The sequence below is a fragment of the Humulus lupulus genome, chromosome 7 (genome assembly GCF_963169125.1).
Source record: "Humulus lupulus chromosome 7, drHumLupu1.1, whole genome shotgun sequence".
Taxonomy (NCBI): Eukaryota; Viridiplantae; Streptophyta; class Magnoliopsida; order Rosales; family Cannabaceae; genus Humulus; species Humulus lupulus.
In genome coordinates this window covers 71692680-71708550 of record NC_084799.1, presented here as the reverse complement: position 1 = coordinate 71708550, position 15871 = coordinate 71692680, and positions in this window count along the sequence as shown.

The window sequence follows — 15871 nt, the reverse complement described above, 5'->3', positions numbered from 1 at the left end:
GAGGGTAGAGGGTCATGAAAGGGTGGCCTGTGCCGCATATATGCTGAGAGAGGATGCCTGCATTTGGTGGGAATTGGCATCACAAGCCAGGGATGTTACTACTTTGGGTTGGGATGGATTCAAGGATTTGTTCAGCCAGAAGTATTATAATGTTGCCATCAGGGTAATAAAGGTGAATGAATTTGTGGGGTTGGTTTAGGGCAACATGACAGTTATAGAGTATGCCCTGAAGTTCAATAGACTCGCGAAGTTTGCACCAGATCTTATGCTTACAGATGCAACTAGGTAGGACAGATTTATCAAAGTGCTTAATGCTATGATAGCCCGAGATGTGAGGATTACAACAGTACCTGGGGGGATGACTTATGCCCAGGCTGTTGAGAGGGCTCTTACCGCTGAGGAAGCAAAGAACAAGATCTGGAGGGAGAATGCTGCAAGACGGGAGGCTCGCAGAGCAGTGCCTCCATATTCTTGGTCTGGTAGGGGAAGAGGCCCCAGTGATCTGAAGAGGAAGACCCCTGACACTTTGACTGCTGTTGATCCTGATGGGAGAGGTCAGGGTACTCAGGGTGGCCGTCAGGGAGGCGGTGATACCTGGAGCTATTCGGAGTGCACGAGGTGCAGAAGACGCCATTCGAGCGAATGTCGGGCTAAGGCCCATTATGTGTGTGGGGTGGTGAGACACCTCAAGAAGGACTACCCAATAGTGAAGAAAGGGGAAGCAGGGAAGGTGGATAGCTTGACTCCAGCTCGAGTGTTCACCCTGACGCAGGGAGAGGCTGAGGCTAGTCCCTCTGTGGTGACAGGTCAGCTTTCTAGCGCTGGCTCTCCTTTTATGATATTGATTGACTCTGGTGCTACACATTCATTTGTTTCTAGTAAGGTGATTGATATATTGTGTGGACCTAGTGAGTATTGTACTACAAGATTCAGGACTATATTGCCTATAGGGGAACTGGTAGTTTCTATGAGGTGGATTAGAGCATTGCCAGTGATGGCTGACGGTAGGGAGTTGTCAGTAGACTTGATTGAGTTGGGTATGGAGGACTTTGATATGATTTTGGGAATGGATTTCCTGGTTAGATATGGAGCCACTATTGATTGTAGGAAGAAGATGGTGACCTTTGAGCCGGAGGGAGAGGATCCTTTTGTTTTCGTGGGTGCGGTATGTGGATCCTGCGTACCCATGAGATCAGCATTGAGGACTAGGGACCTATTACAGGGGGGATGTATAGGTTTCCTAGCTAGTGTGGTGGATACTACTAGAGTGTTGCCAGCAGGGCTCGAGGAGACCAGATTAGTTTGTGAGTTCTTGGATGTGTTTCCTGAGTAATTACCAGGATTGTCGCCACACAGGGAGATTCAGTTCGTCATTGAGATGGCACTGGGGATAGAGCCAGTGTCGAGGGCACCATATAGAATGGCACCGGCAGAACTGAGGGAATTGAAGATACAACTACAGGAGCTTTTGGATTTGGGGTTCATCAGGCCTAGTTTTTTGCCATGGGGTGCTCCGGTTTTGTTTGTGAAGAAGAAGGACGGGACTCTAAGGATGTGTATAGATTACAGAGAATTGAACAAGTTGACCATCAAGAACAAGTACCCTCTACCAAGGATTGCCGACTTGTTTGATTAGCTGCAAGGAAAGATGGTATTCTCAAGATTGATCTTCGATCTGGTTATCACCAGCTGAGGATCAAAGACGAGGATATACCAAAGATGGCCTTCCGAACAAGGTATGGGCATTATGAATTTTTTGTCATGTCGTTTGGTTTGACCAACGCCGCAGCAGCCTTCATCGACTTAATGAACAGGGTGTTCGAGGACTTCTTGGATCAGTTCGTCATTGTTTTCATCGATGACATTTTAGTGTACTCTTATTCAGAGGCAGAGCACGAGGTACATCTTTGACGGGTCTTGCAGAGATTAAGAGAGCACCGGTTGCACGCCAAGTTTAAGAAGTGTGAGTTCTGGCTACCTGAAGTGACATTCCTTGGACATATTGTTGGTGAAGATAGAATTAAGGTGGATCCATCTAAGGTGGAGGTAGTTAGAGATTGGCCGAGGCCAAGGAAAGCCTCAAAAGTTTGGAGTTTCCTCGGGTTAGCAGGTTACTACAGACGATTTGTGGAAGGGTTCTCGAAGATTGGTCCATTGATGACAGAATTGACATGGAAGAATTTGAAGTTCGTCTGGTCAGACAAGTGTGAGAACAGTTTTCAAGATTTGAAGCGACGACTTATTATTGCACCTGTGTTGAGTTTTCCTTTAAGTAATCTATGCACATCCGCATGCATCCATCCTTATCTTCACAAATTGAATCGGTGCTCCCCATAGCGAATGGCTTGGTCTAATGAAACCCAAGTCTAAGAGTTATTATAGCTGCGTCTTTAACTCCTTGAGTTTGGTAGGTGCCATTAGGTATGGTGCCTTGGAGATAGGCTCGGTACCTGGTACTAGCTCGATTGTGAAGTCAATTTACCAAGTCGGCGGTAGCCCTGGTAAGTCGTCAGGAAATACTTCTGGAAATTCCTTTACAATATGGATGTCTCCAACCTTCAGTGGTGTTTCCTTTACCACATCTGTGACGCTGGCTAGAAATGCATGAGATCCTTTTTCTATCATCCTTTGAGCTTTGAGAGATGAAATAAGCGGTGTGCGTAGTCCTGAAACTTGTCCCATAAAGCATAGTCTATGACCGTCAGGAGTCTCGAACGTAACTTTCTTGCGTTTGCAGTCGATGGTTATGCCATGCCTTGCTAGCCAATACATTCCCAGTATCACATCGAAGTCTTTAATCTCCAGTTTTATCAGGTCTCCTTCTAGTTCTACGTCCTCAATCGTGATTGGTACGCCTCGTACTATTCATGATGATAGGACTACTTCGCCCGAAGGCAACTTTGTTACAAACCTAGTTCTAAATCTTTCACAAGGTTTGTCTAATTTCTCTATCATTCCTAACGAGATATACGAGTGAGTGGCTCTCGAATCAAATAATAAAAAACATACATTATTGAGGATAGAAATCTGACCTGTAACTACTTTATTGCTAGCGTCGGCTTCTCCTTGGGTTAAGGCAAATACCCTGGCAGGAACCATCTTATCGTCCCTTTTTCCCTCTGGCTTGAGCTGGGGACACTCTTTCTTTCGGTGACCTTCCTGACCACAATTGTAACATTCCTTGGTTTTTTCACGACACTCACCAGAATGTTTCTTTTGGCACTTAGAGCATCGCAGGTATTCTACATAACCCGACTTATTGCCTCTGTTGTTTGTCCGTGCACTTTTATCGTTATCAGACTGCTTTTTTTCAGGGTGTCGTCTCTTCTGACCATTTCTATTGTTGTTGGACTGATGGTTGTTGTGTTTGTTGTTCCGACCATTCTGAGGTTGACTCTATTGTTTAGGCCAGGCTTACTAGCCTCCTCTTTACTAACATTCGCCTAAAGCCTTTCTACTTCTATTGTCGTTTCTAGAACGTCGGTATAGGTAGTATTTCCCGGGTTTGGGAGCTTAACTCCTAGCTCAATCTTTGGTCGAAGTCCTTTAACGAACTTGGTCACCCTCCGAAAGTCAGTTGGAACCATTTCTGGTGCAAACTTGGCTAACCGGTCGAACTGCCGAGCATATTCTGCTACTGATAAGTTCCCTTGCTTCAGACCAGCGAACTCCTCGACCCTTGTGGCGATGACTACCGAATTATAGTACATTTTATGGAACAGCTCCACAAATCTAGTCCAAGTCATGGTGGCAAAATCTTGAGTCTGTTGAACTAAGTCCCACCATATTCTATCATCCTTCTTTAGTAGAGACGAAACGCAAGATATACGATCCGCGTTGCCGAGATTCATGTGTGTTAGGATCGGCTCCACATTTCTGAGCCATTCTTCCGCCTCAAAGGGGTCTGTTGTCCCTTCAAAGTTTGGAGTGTGTTGCTTACGAAACCACTCGTAAATTGGCTCCATGTGATGAGCTGTGTATGGCGCATAGTTCGCCATTGGCCATCCCCCATATGGACCAATTTGTTGGGGTGCTAGAGCCATTTGTTGAGGCTGTGGTTGCGGCGGACGCTGAGTCTGAGGCTAAGTCTATTGTCGCTGTTGCTGTAGTAATTCCTCAACTTGCTATCGTAGTCTGGCAATTTCTGCAGTGTTGTCAACCGGTGGCGATGGCGGTGGTGCATTTTGGTTGGCAGTAGAACGCACTCCCCTTCTGCGAACTTTAGGGGCCTCGTTGCTCTCAGAAGCGACGTTGGAGGCATCGGCATTGGTGCGAGCAGACCTTATGACCGACATCTTCTGTAGAGTTCTAACAGTTGAGAAAAACATGTTAGAACTTACCGTAATAGGCTCTAAGGAAAAAACTTAATCTAAGCAAACATAACTCGGACCTATTAATTATGATTTCTTATGAAAAATTATATAAGCCTTCTTTATCATTAGAGTGTGTTTCTATACTTAGAAAAATAAGCCATCTTTATTCTTTTCTAAGTTTGTTTCTAATCATCCTATATGACTTAATTCTCAGGCTCAAAACTCGTCGTTGCTCCAAAGATAACCATATTGAGGGAGGGCTGGGATCAGTAAAATCGTTCCCACTACTATGGCCCCCTAACTCTCAATATAGAACCCGGTTCATTGATTTGTATCCACCCTCACCGAACTTGGTCATTATTTATTAAGTTTATTATTTATTATGATTGCAAAAGAAAAATCAAACTCATACATGTCATCAAAATAACAATGATATTTATTTGGAAAAACAATTTTCACTAAGTACAATCATAAATGCAAATAAATAAAGAAACTAATCTATTCTAAAAATTGGGATCTTCTACATCTGATCCTTCATCTAACATATCATCATCTATCTCCTCATAATCATCATTTTCGTGAGCCTCAAAATTTCCTCTAGAAAGATTCATAAAAATTCTATCTTTTTGCTCTTTTGTGAATTGGAATTCCATTTTAGAGGTAAACCTAAGTATGAGAAAATAATATCTCATAGCTACTGGTAATTTATCTTCATCATCTATAGTCTTCCATATTTCTTCTAAAGTTGCAATTACAATAGGAAAATCTTTAAAAAGTCTAATCACTAAAACATATTGCTCTGTTGCTCTCATCATGATTTGTTTAGTTGTTTGGAGGTGACCTATCTCATTGTGGAATAAAAGTAATCTCCGAGTGATTCTTTCCAATAATCCTATTGTATTCCTTGGTTCTCTAATTATTTTCAAAGCCTCAATGGCTCGGATATCCTCATAGGTTAAGGCTCCATCCATTCTTAACTAAAAACATAAGGCTAAAATGTTAGCTAAACACATAAACATAATAACTATAACATAAACACTTACCTTGGCGGTTAGATTCGGAGCTTGTGCGTGTGTATCAAGGAGAACTTCATGCAAATGGATCGTTGCTCTGATACCAACTATAATGACCCAACTATTTCTAAGACCTGGGACCATTAAAACTACTAGACATAGCTACTAATTTAAATAAAACATACATAAGAAATAACCATAACTTTATTAAAAACTCCAAAGTAAATATTGAAATACATAAATGAGCGGTATGGGATCCCATTGTTTTAAAATAAAACATAACTTTAAACTAAATGAAGTTGTTTACAAAGCTAAATGCGAAAAATACATAAAAAAACATAATTTAAAGAGACTAAAAATAACAACGTCCTCGAATCGACACGCAGCCCATCCATTCCATTCATCCTCAACACACAAGCCAAGCCACCAAGAATCCTTCTGCCTCCGTATCTAATTTCCTGCATCACACTAAAAATAACGGAGTGAGCCTAATGCCCAGCAAGGAAAATCTACTAAACAATCATATAACATAAAACATAAACATAAGACTATATCAAAACATATACTATAAAACATATATCACAACTCTGACCCATGTACATGGTAAACATTAGGGTTTGCTAGCTAAGCAACTATGAGCCTCAAAATACATTGAGGTTTGCTAGCTAAGAACCTATGAGCCCTAGAAAACATAAAACAACATTGGGGATTACTAGCTAAGCAACTATGTGTTTACCGAGTTTTTCGGAAACGAATAACTAACAGAATAATAAAAAGATAAGAACTGTAGAAATGCTGAAATGTAACTAAACAAACAGTGTTTTTACGTGGTTCAGGCGTTAACAAGCCCTAGTCCACGAGTCGATGTTATTATACTTGGAAAAGGTTACAGTAAGATGGCTGGTGCACAAGAACTTCACACACTCACCGTGTTTCTCTCGGGTTCTCTTGAAGAAGATGAAGCTAGAGAGATTTTGGTAGAGTTTTTGCTATGTGATTTGTTGGTCGTCCCTCTTCTTGTAAAATGAAGGGGTCTTTATAGCTAGGGTTTCGGATTAGGGTTTTTCTCTACGTACATGAGTCTTAATTACACCAGCCATAAATAGGGGATACAATTACTGTAGTAGCATGGCTACCAGACTCTATGTGGGTATATTTACGTGAAAGTATGGGGAACACACAAAGTCAGCCGTCTTTTCCAAGTTGTCAGCGGAACAGTAGGCGAAAAGGTACCCTTAGGCGTGCTGGGATGTGTGCGGCTTTGACCTGACGGGCGTGTCAGGCGGGATCCTGTGTCAGACGGATATCATTCCAAATATGCCTTCTCCCGGACTCGACCGTTCGGTTTTGTTCTGTGCGAGGCACGGAACTGTTTCCGCGGAGACCACTCGAAGAGCCTCTCCTGGAAGGGGCCTCCCCGAGGGGTATCCTTCGGGAGTCCGGGAGAGTCGGCGAGTTTCCGTGTTGTGCTTGCTTGGAAGAGTAATCCGGATACTAAACAGGAGAGGCGAAGCCTTTCTGTCCATCCGCGAGCTCTGGTCACCCTCCGTGAAAGACATCGATAATTCTGCTTCCCCGAGGTCATCAATATAAACGCTATCCGGAAATCTGGATAACACTATGAGCCTCAAAATACATTGAGGTTTGCTAGCTAAGCAACTATGAGCCCCTAGCAACATAAAAACATATTCATATATATATCATAACATAACATATTATAACATAAACATATCATAACATATAAGCATATAGAAACTATCCTATTTTCCTTACCAACACCGAGATATTTGAGAACAAGGACAGGACTTGGAACACTCCTAAAACCAACAATAAGAATGGTGAGTATTTCTAAAGAAAAGAGATGAAAAGAAGAGCACTAAAACCACCAAGAAGAAAGTTACCGAAAAGACACCTTAAGTTCAAAGAACTTAAATACCTAACCAAGAATTGAACAACGAGTTAGGATCTGAATGAAAACTAAAGAATCATATAGAAATGAACTTAAGAATAAGAATACCTTTTGATGTACTAGAACCGATCTACACCTCGATATTGAAAACACACTTTATCTCACTACCCAAGTGTTTATAAAGCTTAAGATGATAAAACTTTTATCCCAAACCCAAGTGTATCACTCTATAGTAACCTTAATAGCTTGAAGGCTCTGAACACAGCTTGAAGATTGAGAGAAAAGGTTGGGTACTAGGTCCTATTTATAGAGTTCAAGGAGTGAAAATATCTTCTTTTTGGCTTGAATAAAATAATGAATATTAAATGAAAAATAATTGAATATTCGGTCAACAGATGCTTAAGACTCAGTCAAAGACGTTCAGAGGCAAGTCAGGAGGTTAAGGGATGAATCAAGCTCGGATTCTACGACGTTTGAAAATATGGTCCTAGAGCTGATATATCGCACACCCTAGGCGATATATCGCCTGGCCCTATGTCCCGAGTGATCGTGGTTTTGTTCGTGCAATGTCAACGTGTTTTCCGTATCTCCCGTGCTGTGATATATCGCCTCCAAGGCTGCGATATGTCGGCATACGTAGATAACTTAAATGCATTTTTGCACGAATTTAGGAAACTAGAGTTGATTAATTAGGTTTGACTAAGTAATACATGATTCCAGCAAGTTCTAGAAGAGTCTAGAGCTTCTAGAGACTTCTATTATTGAATTATCCATTTAAAATGATTAAATCCTCAAATAAACAAGAGTGTGACAAGTGTCATGCTCTTAATGGTTCTGGAAGATTCTAGAGTTTCTAGAACTTTCTTTTATTTAAACTATAAATAAACATAATTATGACAAGTGTCATGCTCTTAATGGTTCTTATCTAAACCTTAGGTTATAATTAAAATATTTCTATGACCAAAAATATTAATCAAACCTTATGTTATAAATAATATTTCTAAACTATAGGTTAAACTTATAAAATCCATAACTATTGCTACGAGTGTCCTACTAAGTCCCGGTTTGAACCAAAATCCACGAAATCTAAAATACTACAAACTATTACTAACTATCTAGCTAGCTAAGTAAACATTATGGGACTCTACAATCCGGGGAAAGCCAACATAGTGGCAGATGCATTGAGTCGGAGGGGCCCAGGTCAGCTATTCAGTTCCACCCAAATATCGAGAGAGTTAGCTGATGAGATGGCCAGAGCAAGGATAGAGTTGGTGGTGGGCAGGTTAGACAACATTACTCTGTAGTCAACCCTACTAGAGCGGATTACGGAAGGTCAGTTGGTGGATGCTTAATTACGGGAGGTTAGAGAGAATGTCTTAGTGGGAGTAGCTAAGGACTATTCTATTTCTGAGGTTGGTTTGCTACGGTATCAGGGTCAGATTTGTGTTCCGACTGATGTGGGGATCAGATGAGAGATACTACATGAATCGCATACGACGCCGTACTCACTTCATCTGGGTACCACAAAGATGTATCAGGATCTACTAACGTTGTATTGGTGGCCCGAGATGAAGAAGGATGCAGTGGAGTACGTGGCCAAATGTTTAACCTGTCAGCAGGTAAAAGCTGAGCATCAGCGACCAGAAGGGTTGCTTCAGCCTTTGGCTATTCCTGAGTGGAAATGGGAGGATATTACGATGGACTTTGTGTGAGGTTTACCCAGAACAGTAGGGCTTCATGACTCGGTGTGGGTGATAGTGGACAGATTCACCAATTCAGCTCATTTTCTTTCAGTGAAGATGACTTATATGGTGGATCAGTACGTAGAGTTGTATGTGAGGGAGATCATACGTCTCCATGGGGTTCATAAGTCTATAGTGTCAGACTGGGATCCTATCTTTACCTCCAGGTTTTAGGGTAGTTTGCAGAAGGCTATCGGACTCAACTGAAGTTTAGCACAGCCTTCCATCCTCAGACTGATGGACAGTCTGAGAGGATGATTCAGGTGTTGGAGGATATGCTTCGGGCATGCATGATTGACTTTGAGGGATCTTGGAGTAAGTACCTCTCGTTGATTGATTTTTTGTACAACAACAGTTATCAATCGACGATTGGAGTGGCTCCATATGAGATGTTATATGGGAGGAGATGTAGATCGCCCATTCATTGGGATGAGATGGGTGAGAGGATGTATCTGGGGTCGGACATGGTTCAGAAGACCAATGAAGCTATTGAGAAGTTCCGAGCTAGGATGCATACTTCACAGAGTAGACATAAAAGCTACGCTGATCCTAAGTGTAGGGACGTGGAGTTCTAGGTTGGGGACCACGTGTTTCTGCGAGTTTCACCACTGCGAGGGGTGAGGAGGTTTGGGAAGAAGGGCAAGCTGAGCCCTAGATTTATTGGACCTTTTGAGACCCTAGAAGGGATCGGACAGGTGGCTTACAGGTTAGACTTACCACCATCATTGTCGGAAGTTCATGATGTATTTCATGTTTCTATGCTCCGGAAGTATGTCTCAAATACAACACATGTGTTGAAGTATGAAGACTTGGAATTGCAGACAGATTTGTCCTACGAGGAGCGACCGGTTCAGATTTTAGATCAGAAGGATAAGGTTCTACGGAACAAAAAACTCCTCTGGTTAAAGTGTTATGGAGGAATAGCAGGGTCGAGGAAGCAACCTGGGAGCTTGAGTCAGTGATGCGGGATCAATATCCCGAGTTATTCAGGTAAAATTTCGAGGACGAAATTCTCAGTAAGAGGTGATAGTTGTAACGACCCAAAAATTACAAATAAGTCTTAATGGCCTTGATTAGTGTGTCAGGAGAGCATAATTGGTTTATATGTGATTTGAATGATTTAATGCATGATTATGTGATAAGCATGCTTATAGGATTATATGGATATGTGAAATGCATGTTTATGAGTATTAATAAGCATGTGGGCCCTGTTTAGCTTATAAGGGCATATTTGTAATTTTTGGCCCGTTGAGGGCATAAATGTGATTATTTGTGATAAATTTTTAAGACAACATTATTATGTGAATGTATTTGCAGCATATGACTCGAGGCGATCCTAGTGAGCGATTTAGCAAAATAGTCACGGCGAGGATTTATACCCAGCTCAGGGGAGCCTGTGGGTATTTTTGGGAATTTGGGAAATATATTGGAGATTATTAGACATTGGGGAAAATAACTGGTGATTAATTAGATGACGGTATCTAAGTGGTAAATATTAGGGACACTTGGGGAATTAGCGGGAATTGGGAGCAAATGACCAAAATGTCCTTAGAGTGATTAAAAGACTTGGATTTAATTGGGAGGGCAAAAGGGTCTTTTGACTATTAAGGGGGATAATGGATATATTCTGTTCATTTAGACTTTAGTGGAAGTTGTAGAAAGGGGCTAGAAGCTTAAAAGGAAAGGAAAAGAAAGAAGGAAAACAGAGACTCCCAACTCAACATCCCTCTCCCACACGATTTCTTCTTTCTCTCTCTTTCTTGTGGATTTTGGAGCTGAGAACTCAGAGAAATTCTAGACTAGGTCTTGGGACTTTGATCTTTGGAGTGGCTAGAGGTTCAGCTGGAATTGGTTTCCAAGTTAAGGTAAGGTTTAAGGTTGTAATTTTTTTTTTAGATTTCTGAGTTTTGTTAAGGTTGATCTCTGAACTTAAATTTTGGATGGGAATTTAAGGACTTAAGCTTGGGGATTGGAGGAACTAAAGCTTGGAAGGACATTGAAGGCAACCTAGGGTCGAATTCACTCAGCTAAGGTAACAATTTCTTATCTTGTTTGTCTGGGTTTTCAGGTTTTCAGATGAAGTTCTTGAGCTTTAAGCTCAATTTTGGTTTTCTGTGTTTGATGATGTTATTGGCTAAGTTTTTTATGTTGTTAGGTGTTATGGATGAGATATAGTGAGTTATAGGTTTAATTTTGAGTTTGGTTGAGATTTGGGTTCGATATTTGGAGCTTTGGCTCAGGAAAGTTCGAAGGAAAAACCCAGAATTTTGCATGTACGGGTTGCAGCGCTGTAGCGCTAGGCTGGGAGCGCTATAGCACTAGGCTGTGTTCTTGAGGGGCTGGGTTCCTGACTGTAGCGTTGTAGCACCCCTTTGGTGGCACTTCAAAGGGATGTTGTAGCGCTACCCTGTCTCCAGAACTTAGTTTTCGAGATTTCTTTTAGGGTTTTTGCTTGGGGGCTCGGGGGACGATTCCACCACCCCGTTTGATGGAATTGGGCTTCCCGAGAGCTTTGGATTGGCTCCAAAGTTAGGTTACGTAATTGAATGTTAATGAGGGTTCTATTTTATGGTTGTCACTAGGTGTACGCTAGGGCTCGGACGGGATCGTGCTCGAGGTTCATCTCAATTAGCCAAAGCGCTCGGAATCAAAGGTAAGAAAACTGCACCCGGTTATGTGGTTATGTTGGGACTAAAAGTTCCCTATACTTGTATGTATTATTGTATAATGGTATTATGCCATGTGAACATGAAATAAACGGCCTAAGAGTGCCAGAATTAATATTGGCGCACAAGGACGCTGCTCGGCCACTAGTAGCTGAGGTTAAGTATATAATCATTGAGCTCGGCCTAAGCAAGCCGAAGTCAATGGGATAAACAGAGGGTGCGGCCTAAGGGCATCGACCCTGGATATTGTGTGATATGTTTATTGTTATTAATCTGATGATTATGGCATGTTTATTACCTGGATGATAGATTATTGGTTTGCAAATTGATATCACTAATTATGTGAACAATGTGGTCTGCTGAGTATCTGATTGATGATTTGTGAATAATCTAACTATTGATTATTTATTATGATCTGTAATATGGTTTTCTTGCTGGGCCTTGGCTCACGGGTGCTATGTGGTGCAGGTAAGGGCAAGGGTAAGCTGGACCAACCCTGATTTGGAGAGCTCTGGGGGCGGAATGTACATAGTCAGCTGATCGGCTGCCACGGCCGAGGGATGGTACAGGGACAGAAGATCCTAAAGTGCCTATTTTTCCATTAGAATGGCTTGTGGTTGTACATAAACTTTGAAATTTTGTAAATTGTCCTTTAAAACCTATTTTGGGATCCCATGTGTTAAACGTTTATTTAATGAGAAATTTCCTGTTTATGACCAAAATATTTTAACCCTAACCTAATTACGACTTTAGGGTCACATTTTCAAATATATGACTTGATTAGCAAGTTTTGCACCTTTATAATCACATAGTGTAACGACCTTGATTGTCCAGAGCATTACTATTTACTATGCATACGGGATGCAAGTAGTCTAGATTTGGATTACTGATGTGGATAAACATCTTGGTAATTGTGTTATATATAATAGTGATTATATATGACAAGCCCGATATGAATTAATTGTTGGTAACGGGTTTACCATATGCGCAAGAGAAAGCATGGGGTGTTGGGCTTAGAGATTTCAAAAAAAAAAATTATTTAAACAAACTTTAAATAATCGGATCCAATAACATGCAATACATTAAGCATAGAGAAATAAAAGATGAGGATTTACTAGTTGAAGAACTATCAAGAATCCTCGCTATCTTTTTGTATCTCCAATGAACACCCAATCCAAAGCAGTTCTTCAAAATACTCAGACCAAGATCTTCCAAGATATATCTCCACATCTCAAGACGTGTGTGGGCACGTATAGTAATGGTAGGCAAAAATTTATGATTCACAAAATATTCTCAACACATGAGATCTTGGAATTAAAGTGCCTATTTTGCCATTAGAATGGCTTGTAATTGTACATAAACTTTGAAATTTTGTAAACTCACCTTTAAAATCTATTTTGGGATCCCATGTGTTAAACATTTATTTTAGTGACAAATTTTCTGTTTATGACCAAAATATTTTAACCCTAACCTAATTACGACTTTAGGGTCACATTTTCTACTATATGACTTGATTAACAAGTTTTGCACCTTTATAATCACATAGTGTAACGACCTTGATTGTCCAGAGCATTACAATTTACTATGCATACGGGATGCAAGTAGTCTAGATTTGGATTACTGATGTGGATAAACATCTTTGTAATTGTGTTATATATAATAGTGATTATATATGACAAGCTCGATATGAATTAATTGTTGGTAACTGGTTTACCATATGCGCAACGAAAAGCACGGGGTGTTGGGCTTAGAGATTTCAAAAAAAAAAATTATTTAAACAAACTTTAAATAATCAGATCCAATAATGTAACGACCCCAAATTCACTATTAAGGCTTAAGGGCCTGGAGTAGCGTGCCTGGAGGGCATAATGGGATTTGGTGTGTGTCTTTAATGAGTCTTATGCATGATTATGATTTAATGCACATTATATGACTATTTGATTATTTGAGATGCATGACTATGTGAATTAGTATGCATGTAGACCTGATTGTCTTAAAAAGAGCATAATTGTAATCTGGCCATTTTAGGGCATAACTGTGATAATTGCATTATGTGATTTGTGCCATGTGAGTGTGGTGTTTTATCAGGATGCACGCATCGAGACGGTCCTAGTGAGCCAATTAGTCTAAAAGTAACAACGGGATTTTATACCCGGCTCGGGAGGAGCCTAGGGGTACTTTAGGAATTTCGTAAGTTGAAGTGAGAACTAATGGTTATAGTTTTGGCGATTTAGTAACCTGGGTAACCATTTGTAACTGCTGTGAGTAACAAGTTTTTGATAGAAAATGGTAGAAATGAAATAGAAGCGAAAGGACTTAAGTGCCCTTGAAGGTTTAGTTAGGAAGGGTTATTAGGAAGGGGTAAATTGGTCATTTGGCAAGGCAATTAGCCAATTTTCAGGTGGGTTTATGGGGTACACGGTTTGGGCATTGGGTCATTTGGTGTTTTGATAAAATTGGAAGAGAAGGAAAAGAAGAAGAAAGAAAGGCTAGGGCAAGAAGAAGAAAGGAGAAGAGGTGTAGAAGGGCTAAAGTGGGAGCTTAGGAGGAGATCAAGGAGGCTTTTAGGGTGGATTCTCCACTTGAGGTAAGGATCTTATGCATATTTAAGTTTGATTTCAGTTTTGACTTGTGAATCTAAAGCTTAAGTTAGTTTTTTTTGGGTCTTGGTTTGAGTTGCTGAAATTAGGAATCAAGGGGTGGATTTTTGGGTGTGATGGTGTTTTGCTCATGATTCTAATATCTATAGGTTGTTAGATGGTTCATATGAGGTTTTGATTTGATTTTGGGGTTTAGGTAATTGTTTGGGATGATTTGGAGAGGTTGAAGCTCGGGAAAAACGCATGGGAAAACCCAGAAAATCTGGGTTCGCGAAGGAGCGCCGCGGCCCTATTCTTGGGCGCCGCGGCGCGAGGATGCTTCAGGATGGGGGCCAAGCCGCTGGGCGCCGCGGCCCTAGGCCATTTTGGCAGCCAAAAATTTGAGTATTTAGGGCTTGTGCCCGGGGACACGAGGGATGGTTCCGATGTTTTGTTTTATGGATTTAGAGGTCCCGGGAGTGCGGGATTGGTCCCGGGAAGTGGTCTTGGGCTTGGTTAGTATTAAAAGTGTTTTATGTGTGTTGTGACTAGGATTTCGGGGAGGCTCGTACTAGAGGACCGTGCTTGTGACCTTGGTGCATCGGAAAGCTCAGGATACAGGTAAGAAAACTGTAGCACTCGAGAACAGGGCATGGGCCCATAGTGTTATTGCAGGGCATGGCCCTAGATTGTGTTATGTGCAATTGTTTAACCTTAGATGAATTATTATATGCATGAATGATTATCTTGAAATGTATTATACGTGCGATTGTAATGATCGGCGAAGACCGGGTACGGCCTTGGGGCCGGAAGTAACACTCAGCACATGGGATGCTATAGTCAGGGTGGGACCCAAGGGATACATGAGTTATCCTTACGGTGAGGACCGAGACCCCATGCTTAGGTAAGGCCTTTGGGGCGGCATGGCCGTGCTTGTTTAGTCTAATGGCTTTCCTGTTTATCAGTGGATTATATGTCAGCTTTACCCTATGCATATGTTATGTTCTATTTGGGTTTTCTTGCTGGGCTTCAGCTCACGGGTGCTCCGTGTTGCAGGTAAAAGCAAGGAGTCAGTCAACCGACCATGAGTATGGAGAGCGTGGGGCGGCGCGTACATGTTCGGTGTTGATCCCAAAAGAGGGTATGTTTTAATAATTAAACTCGCAAGTGCACGAATCGTTTCGGAATATAATGTTCTTGTAAGTACGAGGTCGAACCCATGGGAGTTGACTAACATCAAAAGAAACTATTTCAAACAAAGCAATAATATTCTAACCTAGTTCCAAATATTTGATGAGATTTTGTTTTAGAAAAATAAAAGACAAGTAATAAAAAGATTTCAGATTAAATAGAAAAATGGTTTTCAAATGATATATAAAAAATAAGATTATTAAGATGTTAGAATCCACAAAATGCAAGTTCAATAGTATTTATAAGTATATTGATTCCCAAGTTTTGATATAGTTGAAATAAATCACACCATATATTTTTTTCAAAATATATTTTCTATTCAAGCACAAGTTACTCTTTCAAAAATGTAGGATTTTTCTTCACTTATATAAGATATAATTTCTAAGCATTAGTTGTGTTACAACCTAATGAAACTACAAAAAATCAAAGAGATTATGTTTAGGCAAAATATGATACTT